The 12,242-nt window shown below is 36.3% G+C and overlaps 1 long non-coding RNA gene across 1 annotated transcript; it reads left to right on the top strand.

Annotated features, from left to right (window-relative positions):
- The first annotated feature begins 4,220 nt into the window (after positions 1 to 4,220).
- On the top strand, positions 4,221 to 9,199 carry LOC128556056 (uncharacterized). Its single transcript, XR_008370411.1, has 3 exons — positions 4,221 to 5,442; positions 8,019 to 8,166; positions 8,566 to 9,199. It is a non-coding gene; the product is annotated as an uncharacterized LOC128556056 (long non-coding RNA).
- Positions 9,200 to 12,242: the final 3,043 nt, after the last annotated feature.

Genomic DNA, 12,242 nt, shown 5'->3' on the forward strand with positions numbered 1-12,242 from the left:
GGATGTTGGTTTTCTCATGGCGCGGCTCATATCGACCTCACCAAAAGGCAATTATTGTATAATATCACATGCGCAGAAATTGAAAATAACGATTTTGCGCACGAGATATAAAAACGCTTATGATATATTATTCAAGTTAAACTAATGGGAAAAGTGCATTGGACATTGTGTGGGGTATAATAATTTAACATCTGAATTGCACACATTTGTAATCCATGCTTTAAAATGTTCATTTTAAAAACAAAAAAGTTAACATTGTGTGAATAGTTGTATAAGCATATAGCAAAAGCATAGTTCGTAGTCCGACCGGACCGGGTTTTTTTTAATTCTGTGTTAAAAAGATATGCTAGTATTATTTCAAATATAAAAGAAAGAGAAATCAAAAATTAAATAATCTAAAAACAAAAATAACGTTAGCAGTAAATTGTTAAAACATGAAAGTTCATTGCTATCACTACCCTCCCATTTATCCGTATTAGATATTTACCGTTTTTAGCTCATCTGATTTTTTGAAAAAAAATGATGAGTTATTGTCATCACTTGAGCGGTTGTCGGCGTCGGCGTCGGTGTCGGCGTCGGCGTCGGCGTCGGCGTCTGCGTCGGCGTTGCCTGGTTAAGTTTTATGTTTAGGTCAGCTTTTCTCCTAAACTATCAAAGCTATTGCTTTGAAACTTGGAATACTTGTTCACCATCATAAGCTGACCCTGTATAGCAAGAAACATAACTCCATCTTGCTTTTTGCAAGATTTATGGCCCCTTTTGTACTTAGAAAATATCAGATTTCTTGGTTAAGTTTTATGTTTAGGTCAACTTTTCTCCTAAACTATCAAAGCTATTGCTTTGAAACTTGGACTACTTGTTCACCATCATAAGCAGACCCAGTACATCAAGAAACATAACTCCATCTTGCTTTCTGCAAGATTTATTGCCCCTTTTGGACTTAGAAAATCAGTTTTCTTGGTTAAGTTTTATGTTTAGGTCAGCTTTTATCCTAAACTATCAAAGCTATTGCTTTAAAACTTGCAACACTTGTTCACCATCATAAGTTGACCCTGTATAGCAAGAAACATAACTCCATCCTGCTTTTTGCAAGATTTATGGCCCCTTTTGGACTTAGAAAATATCAGATTTCTTGGTTAAGTTTTATGTTTAGGTCAACTTTTTCTCTTAAACTATCTAAGCTATTGCTTTGAAACTTGCAACACTTGTTCACCATCATAAGCTGACCCTGTACAGCAAGCAACATAACTCCATCCTGCTTTTTGCAATAATTATTGCCCCTTTTTGACTTAGAAAATCATTTTCTTGGTTGAGTATTATGTTTAAGTCAACTTTTCTCATAAACTATCAAAGCTATTGCTTTAAAACTTGCAACAGTTTTTCACCATCATAAGTGGACACTGTACATCAAGAAACATAACTCTATTCTGCTTTTTGCAAGAATGATGGCCCTTTTTAGACTTAGAAAATCATGGGTAGGACAATATTTCTATTACACAAAAAAATCAGATGAGCGTCAGCACCCGCAAGGCGGTGCTCTTGTTTTAGCTCACCTGTCACAAAGTGACAAGGTGAGCTTTTGTGATCGCGCGGTGTCCGTCGTCCGTCGTCCGTCCGTGCGTCAGTCCGTGCGTGCGTGCGTGCGTCCGTCCGTAAACTTTTGCTTGTGACCACTCTAGAGGTCACATTTTTTATGGGATCTTTATGAAAGTTGGTCAGAATGTTCATCTTGATGATATCTAGGTCAAGTTTGAAACTGGGTCATGTGTCTTCAAAAACTAGGTCAGTAGGTCTAAAAATAGAAAAACCTTGTGACCTCTCTAGAGGCCATATATTTCACAAGATCTTCATGAAAATTGGTCACAATGTTCACCTTGATGATATCTAGGTCAAGTTCGAAACTTGGTCACATGCCCTCCAAAACTAGGTCAGTAGGTCTAAAAATAGAAAAACCTTGTGACCTCTCTAGAGGCCATATATTTCACAAGATCTTCATGAAAATTGGTCAGAACGTTCACCTTGATGATATCTAGATCAAGTTCGAAACTGGGTCACATGCCGTCAAAAACTAGGTCAGTAGGTCAAATAATAGAAAAACCTTGTGACCTCTCTAAAGGCCATATTTTTCATGGGATCTGTATGAAAGTTGGTCTGAGTGTTCATCTTGATGATATCTAGATCAAATTCGAAACTGGGTCACGTGCGGTCAAAAACTAGGTCAGTAGGTCTAAAAATAGAAAAACCTTGTGACCTCTCTAGAGGCCATATATTTCACGAGATCTTCATGAAAATTGGTCAGAATGTTTATCTTGATGTTATCTAAGTCAAGTTCAAAAGTGGGTCACGTGCCATCAAAAACTAGGTCAGTAGGTCAAATAATAGAAAAACCTTGTGACCTCTCTAGAGGCCATATTTTTCATGGGATCTGTATGAAAGTTGGTCTGAATGTTCATCTTGATGATATCTAGGTCAAGTTCGAAAGTGGGTCACGTGCCTTCAAAAACTAGGTCAGTAGGTCAAATAATAGAAAAACCTTGTGACCTCTAAAGGCCATATTTTTCATGGAATCTGTATGAAAATTGGTCTGAATGTTCATCTTGATGATATCTAGGTCAGGTTCGAAACTGGGTCAACTGCGGTCAAAAACTAGGTCTAAAAATAGAAAAACCTTGTGGCCTCTCTAGAGGCCATACTTGTGAATGGATCTTCATGAATATTGGTCAGAATGTTCATCTTGATGATATCTAGGTCAAGTTTGAAACTGGGTCACGTGCCTTAAAAAACTAGGTCAGTAGGTCAAATAATAAAAAAAACCTTGTGACCTCTCTTGAGGCCATACTTTTCATGGGATCTGAATGAAAGTTGGTCTGAATGTTCATCTTGATGATATCTAGGTCAAGTTTGAAACTGGGTCAACTGCGTTAAAAAACTAGGTCAGTAGGTCTAAAATTATTAAAATCTTTTGACCTCTCTAGAGGCCATATTTTTCAATGGATCTTCATGAAAATTGATCTGAATGTTCACCTTGATGATATCTAGATCATTTCGAAACCGGGTCACGTGCGGTCAAAAACTAGGCCAGTAGGTATGAAAATAGAAAAACCTTGTGACCTCTCTAGAGGCCATATTTTTCATGAGATCTTCATGAAAATTAGTGAGAATGTTCACCTTGATGATATCTAGGTCAAGTTCAAAACAGGGTCACGTACCTTTGAAAACTAGGTCAGTAGGTCAAATAATAGAAAAACCTTGTTACCTCTCTAGAGACCATATTTTTCAATGGATCTTCATGAAAATTGGTCAGAATTTTTATCTTGATAATACCTAGGTCAAGTTCAAAACTAGGTCACTATGTCAGATAATAGAAAAAACGACGTCATACTCAAAACTGGGTCATGTGGGAAGAGGTGAGCGATTCAGGACCATCATGGTCCTCTTGTTATTGTTTTGTTTTAAACAGACTGAGCGGACATGTTTCGGGGTGTGTGTGGGGGTGGGTGAGTGGGGGGGGGGGGGGGGGTGTCCGGGTTCGAAACTTTGCGACCGATCTTTCATATTTTATACTCCAGTTCATTCATTTCTACAACTTACTGTAACTCCGGGTATCATCTCCATACAAAATCACCGGGTTTTGTTTAAAGCTAAATCATATGATTTATCATTTGAGCAACATTTTGTGATATTTTGTTTTCAGTTTTCTTGTATTTCAGGAACAAAGACCTATTACATAGAGTTATACCTCTTCTGGAAATGTTTACTTTGATATTTTTTATGAAATTTTGTAATTGCCTCCCTTTAATATGAAAAAAAATGTAAAAAGTGGACTATGTTTTTAGATTTTGATATAATTTATTAGTTTATTTAGTTTTATATTCAAATTTGAATACTTCAACAACCTGAAACAAATGGCAAGTATGAAAACAGCGCATAGCTTCGTAGTTCATCTATTTTCGATCTATCTTGGTTGCGCAACCGAGATAGGCAAAAGGAGTATAATAATAATTTCATAAACTTACATTTCTAGTTAATTTTCGCAAAATGTGTACTTACCAATGCAAATCTTTGACAACCTTAATATAAGAGTGTTTATATTCATATGTTCCCTAAGACAAGATATTTTCATTAAATTAAAACTTAATATGCTAAAACGCTATCTTGGTCGGGCAACCGTACAATCGGAATCGGCTATTTCCGTGGTTTGGGCCGGGCCGGGTTTTATTAATAACCCCGGATACCTCTTTCTACGAGAGTTTCTTGAAGGGATCAGCTATTAACTGTATTCTCAAATAAGTAAGCTGGAGTTATCGTTCTTCATTTAAACGAAAATGGACCCAGCTAACAAAATATGAAGACATGAAATTACGTATATGAATAAGCATAAAGCGCAATACAGAAATCGTTGCTCTCTTGACATTACACAAGTACTTAATGACATTACAGTGTATGCATGTAATAACTGTAATAAAAACAGTTGATTAACAATGAGAGAACGTATTTGCTAACATTTAACTAGTCTCCAATAGCCCAAATCAAGTAAATGACTACCAGTTCTCTTTTGGCACTTGGCGTTAGAAAAAATACTTTGAAAAATTATCATGAAGCTATACATAAGATACTAAGGATTTTGGCATTTAAAGCATTAATTGGTTTACTTATATCCATATATAAGTGATCTAAATTGCAACATGTAGCATGCGTTTGTCATCAACAATAAAGCACTTTACCAAATGCAGTAATAGTTGTCATTAATCATAAAGCGTTTGATCAAATACAATAATAGAATTTTTGCATAAATAATCTTCCATACATCATGGCCCTCTTGTTTGTATAGTCAGGGATTTATTTACATTGGCTACTTGGTGGTGTTTGTGGTGGCGTTTCTGTGTGTATGGTGGTCTTTGCGATGGTGTTTTTGTGTTTGTAGTGGTGTTTCTGTGTTTATGGTGGTGTTGTTTTGGTTTTTTCAATGCGGTTGTTTCTGTTGTATTTGAGATCGTTTGTGTTGTTTTATTGAAAAAGGTTCTTTGTGGTGCGAATTGTTTGTTATATCGGGTTTTTCTTTTGTCTGTTTCAGAAAGTTGAAATTCAAGGTGTTTTGTTTATGGCCTTAGCGACATATATTTACTAGATTTATTCCTGTACAAATATTTTAGAATAAGTTTGATATTGCAATGTATTATAATGATTACTTCTCCCATCTTTCAGAGAGCTTGAACGCCATATCATAAAATATGCAGACGAACAGACATCAAGCGCAGACGACATCTTGGGTTGGGTAAAACGCGCGCAATTGTTCTTTTTTATTTCTTTATTCTTTCTATTTAGTTAAGTTGCATTTTTCTCTCTTTTTTTCGAGGATATTGAGGCACTTGAAGAATAAAGACGCAAGCGGCTTTGAAGATACAGACTTAAGAAAATATGATTTTTGTTTATCATGAACAGGTATTTTTATTTTTACTTATGTTGTATTATTTTGTCTGTACCTTGTGTTGTGATTGTGTATGTTGCAGCTATGTTGGCTGATGTTGACTGTACAAGCGCGTGTGAAGATGTCATGTGTTGTGCAGCTCGGTCCTTTTTTTTTTTTTTTTTTTTTTTTTTTTTTTTTTTTTTTGGTGCAGGGAGGTATGTAATTTTCGTCTGCACGGTTCGTTTATTATTTTCCCTTTATCTTATCTTTTCGTTATACTCAAATATTAGACGTGCAGTCTTCAACCAAACATCTTTAGCTCGACTATTCGAAAAATAGGGGAGCTATCCTACTCGCCCGGCGTCGGCGTGAGCGTTAGCGTCACACAAATTTTAAGTTTGCGTACCGACCCAAATATTTTCAAAGTCCATTGAGATATTGCTTTGATATTTTGCATACTTGTTTACCATCATGACCCCAGTCTGTAAAAAGGAGGAGGCAACTCTATCAAACATTTTGACTGAATTATGGCCCCTTTTCGACTTAGAATATGCTTATTGTAATGTTAAAGTTTGCGTACCACCCCAAATAATTTCTAAGTCCATTGAGATACTGCTTTGATATTTTGCATACTTGTTTACCATCATGACCCCAGTCTGTAAAAAGGAGGAGGCAACTCTATCAAGCATTTTGACTGAGTTATGGCCCCTTTTCGACTTAGAATAAATGTTAAAGTTTGCATACCCCCATCCCAATATTTTCAAAATCCATTGAGATATTGCTTTTATATTTTGCATACTTGTTTACCATCATGACCCCAGTCTGTAAAAAGGAGGAGGCAACTCTATCAAGCATTTTGACTGAATTATGGCCCCTTTTCGACTTAGAATATGCTTATTGTAATGTTAAAGTTTTACTCATAGCTTATATTATACTATCAAGCACTGAGAATAGTCAAGCGCGCTGTCAACTGACAACTAATTTGTTATTATCTGGTCATCATATGCACTGTTTTAATTCTCCCCTATTGCTTCTTTTCCTTTTGTCTTTTAATTGATTAATGTTTGATAATGAATATCAATATTTGCCAACAGTACATTACTTTAAACTTTTATAAAGCTTATGATATTTTTAGCTCGACTATTCGAAGAAGAAGTAGAGCTTTCCTACTCACCACGGCGTCGGCGTCGGCGTCACAACCTGGTAAAGTTTTTCGTACCAGTCCACTTTTTGACAAAGTCTTTTGAGATAAAGCTTTGAAACTTTCAACACTTGTTTACCATCACCATGTCCAGTTATAGGCAAGAGTACATAACTCCATCTAGGATTTTGGCTGAATTATGGCCCCTTTTGACTTAGAAATCTTGGTTAAGGTTTTCGTACCAGTCCACATTTTGACAAAGTCTTTTGAGATAAAGCTTTGAAACTTTCAACTCTTGTTTACCATCACCATGTCCAGTTGTAGGCAAGAGTACATAACTCTGTAAAGCATTTTGACTGAATTATGGCCCCTTTTGACTTAGAAATCTTGGTTAAGTTTTTCGTACCAGTTCATATTTTGACAAAGTCTTTTTAGATAAAGCTTTGAAACTTTCAGCACTTGTTTACCATCACCATGTCAGTTATAGGCAAGAGTACATAACTCCATCAAGGATTTTGGCTGAATTATGGCCCCTTTTTGACTTAGAAATCTTGGTTAAGTTTTTCGTACCAGTCCACATTTTGACAAAGTCTTTTGAGATAAAGCTTTGAAACTTTCAACACTTGTTAACCATTACCATGTTCAGTTATAGGCAAGAGTACATAACTCCATCAAGGATTTTGGCTGAATTATGGCCCCCTTTTGACTTAGAAATCTTGGTTAAATTTTTTGTACCAGTTCATATTTTGTGTAAAGTGTTTGACATATGGCTTTGAAACTTTTATAACTTGTTCATTATTATATAATAATAGTCTCTATCAGTAGACAAGAGTACATAACTCTGTCATCAATTTTGGCTGAATTATGGCCCTTTTTGGATTTGGAAATTGGTTCTGTTTTCGTACATGTCCACGTTTTGTCAAAATTATTTGACATATGGCTTTTAAACTTTAACCACTTGTTTATCATCATGATTTCCATCTGTAGGCAAGAGTACATAACTCTGACAACTATTTTGGCTGAATTATGGCCCTTTTTGAACTTTGAAATTTGTTCAGGTTTTCTTACAAATCCGCGTTTTGTCAAAACTATTTGAACTGTAGCTTTGAAACTTTTAACACTAGTTTATCAACATGATTTCCATATGTAGGCGAGAATACATAACTCTGTCAACTTTTTTGACTGAATTATGGCCCTTTTTGGACTTAGAATTGGTTAAATTTTTCATACAAGTCCATATTTTGCCTAACATATAACATAACATATTTGCCATCATGGTCACACATTGCCATTTAGTGCAAGACTAATCAAAATTAACAAATACAGGAACATTTTTGTGTTTAATCCATTATTTCTTTTTTTCTGAAAATCTGCGGTAATATTTTGACCCCATTCTTCAATCAATTTTTCGAATAGTCGAGCGCGCTGTCATCCGACAGCTCTTGTTTTCTCTTGGGACGATTCTAGAGCATTTGAATGTGCACACAGACCTTGACTCCGAAGAAAGAAATACTCAAATTGTCCGACGAGAGACCCGAACTCTCCGACGATAGCCGGAACTGTCCGTCGAGGAACACGAACCGTCCGACAAGAAGCGGATTCCTGGATCACACACGTAAGGACTTGTTTATCATTTATAACGAAGTCGGTGTAGGTAATGATTGAATGTAGTTTAGTTACGCTTAGTAACTGGTATAAAGTTCCAAAACATTTCATGATTGGTCTGATTTGAGACAACAGGCAATTTGATTGTACTCACAGCAGTGCTGTGGTCTAAGTAAGACAAAGATTGAGACTTGGTTCGAATCATCGAGTATCGGTATTTGAGTTTTATAAACCTCAACATTTTAATACGAAATCTTATTTTATCCAGAAAAAGTCAAATTCGGAGAAAAAGTATATTTTCATTATTAAAAGTGTTGAAATGTTCACATTGTTTTATAATTTTTCGTTTCCATACTTCGGTGTAAGTAAGTATTTGTGAGAAACTCAGGCTACTTCATTGTATTTACAGGAAGAAAATGTTAGTTGATGGAACTCGAGAGAATGCAGGACTGTCTTGCTGGTACCCTGACGATGCTGACCACCAGAGATGTGGTGTTACCCAAACGGTGGCAGTTGCCAGAAGCTAGGGTTGTTGTACACAACTGATGCCTGCCGCCAGATGTGCGCTGGTACCCGGTCGATGCCGGTCATCAGAGGTGTGCTGGGACTCAGTCATACCGGCACTTATGTTGACATGACGATCAATTTTTTTCAAAGGTAAGCTACTAATTAACTTTATAATTGCAGTTAACATGGTCCGAGTTCGAGTCGCACTTTGTTTTTTTGTGACGAATTCACTTCTTTGACATAACCGTGTTCCTGCCAGAGAGCTAAACTACTGATTAGAAAGCCAGGATCAAGGTTCTGAATCTGGATATGCTGAGTTTATTGACTTATTTGAAAATCGTGTAAACTTGGGACTGTTGCTGGTATGAACTCACAACTGGTTCTGTGACAATTTCTTTCTGTATTTTTCCTGAACATGTTGAGAGATTTATCAAGTTATATAACATTGACTGGTATTTATATTAATGATAATTTTGGTACCTACAATGGAGAACAACATATGCATACGATTTTAAAGATTAAAAACGGCCCCATCAGTATGACAATTAGTTCCTTATTTTACAGATAGTCATCCAGTTTGCATGCAAAAGTCCTTCTTTCTAGCAGACGACACCAATCGCTTCTAGCAGAAGAAACCAGCTGCTTCTAGCAGATGGCACCATTTGCTTCCAGCAAACGACAACAGTTGCTTCTGGCAGACGACACCATTTGCTTCTAGCAGACGACAACGGTTGCTTCTGGCAAGTGACGCAAAAGTGCTTATAGCATTCAACACCAGTTGATTCTACCAGACGACTCAAGGGGAGGAGGTAATACCTGGATTTTAGAATAATATGCATGTTCTTTAAGAAGATTCATAGCATAGCAATTTGCTTTCAGTTACATATATAGCACTTCAACTTGCTTGCGGAAACTCGTTTGCTTATAGCAGACGACATTGGTGGCGGAAGTAAACTTAGAGTTATCTTGCGATACATAACTTTGATAAAGCCGAAAAATAGTGTTTGTTTAGGGTAACACCCCAGAAAACTAGTAGATAGGGTAGGTACGTTTTTGTTTTTTGGTTTTTTGGGGTTTTTTTTTTTTTTTTGGTTTTCATTTTAGCTCGACTATTCGAAGAATACAATGTATATGTAGAGCTATTGGATTCATCCGCCGTGTGTTGGCTCCGCGTCGGTGTTGGCGTCGAACTTTGATTAAGTTTTTGTATGTAAGCTGGTATCTCACCAACCACTTGTTGGAAAGGATTGAAACGTCACACACTTAGGAATGGTGATAAACTGACTTACACTGCTCAGGTCCAATAACTCTACAAAACTGTGCACCTTTTCCGACTTAGCGATTTTTGGTTAAGTTTTTGTATGTAAGATGGTATCTCAGTACCCACTAATAGGAATGGATTGAAACTTCACACACTTGTCCATTGTTATGATTGGACATATAATGCACAGATTTAATAACTTTACTTTGCATTTTTACAAAATTATGCCCCTTTTATAATAATTTTTGTTTGTATGTAAGCTGTTATCCCAGTACCCACTCATGGAAATGGATTGAAATATCACACACTTGTTCACTGTGATGATCTGACATGCATTACACAGGTTTCATAACTCTACATTACATTTTCAGCTCACCTGAGCAAGGTGAACTATTGTGAACGGCTATTGTGACCGGTCATTGTCCGGCGTCCGTCTTGCGTCGTCCGTCAACATTTGCCTTGACACTCTAGAGGCCACAGTTGTAACCCAATCTTTAGGAAACTTGATCAGAATGTTTGTATAGATAATCTCTATGTCAAGTTTGAAACTGGGAAATGTTGGGTTTAAAACTAGGTCAGTAGGTTCGATCAAAGGAAAATCTTGTTAACACACTAAGAGAATCCACAGTTTAAGTTCGAAACTCATGAGAATTGGTCAGAATGTTTGTCTTGATGACCTCTATGTCAAATTTGAATCTGGGATATGTGGAGTTAAAAACTAGGTCACCCGGTCAAATCAAAGGAAAAGCTTGTTAACACTGCAGAGGCCACAGTTGTGACCCAATCTTTATGAAACTTGGTCAGAATGTTTGTCTTGGTGATTGTTAGGTCAAGTTTGAAAGTGGGTTATGTGAGTTAAAAACTAGGCCAGTAGTTGAGATCAAAGGAAAATCTTGTTAACACTCTTGAGTTCATACATTTTAAGTTTGAAACTCATGAGAATTGGTCAGAATGTTTGTCTTGATAGTGTCTAGGTCAAATTTGAATCTGGATCACGTGGAGTCAAAAACTGGGTTACCATGTCAAATCAAAGGAAAAGCATGTTAACACCCTAGAGGACACACTTATGAACCTATCTTTATGAAACTTAGTCAGAATGTTTATCTTGATAATCATTAGGCCAAGTTCGAATCTGTGTAAAGTTGGGTTAAAACAATGTTACAAGGCCATATCAAAGGAAAGTATTGTTGACATTCTAGAGAGTACATTTTAAGTTTGAAACTCGTGAGAATTGGTCAGAATATTTGTTTTGATGAAATCTAGGTCAAGTTTGAATATGGGTCATCTGTGGTCAAATATTAGATCACTGGTAATATCAAAGACAAACTGTGTGTGTGCAATAGGGGCTGCATTTTTGACTGAATATTCGTGAAAAAAATATATGTTCTGGGGCTAAAAACTAGCTTTCCTGGTCAAATCAAAGAAAAACATTGTGTATGCAATAGGGACTGCATTGTTCATTTAAGGTGCATGAAACTTGGTCAGAATATATGTCTCTCTAAAATCTCGGATGCTTTTTTTACCTGGGTAATGTGGGGTCAAAAACTTGGTCAGCAGGTCAAATCAAAGAACTCTAGGGGTCACATTTTGTATTCTATCTTCATAAAGCTTGACCAGTATGTTTTTATTAGAAGTCTTGGACGAGTTCTAATCTGGGTTATGTGGGGTCAAAATCTAGGTCACTAGGTCAAATCAATGAATATGCTTGTATACACTCGAGGCCACATTTTTTGGTCTAATCTTAATGAAAATTGGTCAGAATATTTATCCGGATGAAATCACTAGGTCAGAAATGTTTACACTGTTACTCAGTTGAGCGACATAGGGCCATCTTGGCCCTCTTGTTAAGAAAGGGCTCCCTTTTCGACTTTAATATTCATTCAATTGACAAGTCTGTTGAAATGTCGACCGTTGCAGACCTCTGGCAACTCTTGTTTCTACTCTTTTTCTCCATTTTATTGTTTTTGTTTAGATAGAGAAAACATACGAGATTACTTTGATGAATTAAGGACAAGTTTGCATTTTTCGCCTTTAAAACTCCATCTTTGCCACTTTTTGAATTTTTGCCACAAAAATGTAGAAGGATAGGAAGGGTTAAGTTACCCAAACAAAAAAAACATTTTAGGCCTAAAATATTTTATTGTTGTCGTACACTGAAACTGGTTTTTACAGACCAATGGCGATTTAAATCTATATTAAGAAGTTTTCCTTGGAAATAAATAATAAACTAAAAGTAAAAAACTGGATAATGCGCTTAATTGTGCAGCTCATCCCTTCATAACTCGTCGACTGTTATATAAGATTAAATGACTTTTATT

This window comes from Mercenaria mercenaria, chromosome 3 (assembly GCF_021730395.1).
Source record: "Mercenaria mercenaria strain notata chromosome 3, MADL_Memer_1, whole genome shotgun sequence".
In the NCBI taxonomy this organism is placed as follows: Eukaryota; Metazoa; Mollusca; class Bivalvia; order Venerida; family Veneridae; genus Mercenaria; species Mercenaria mercenaria.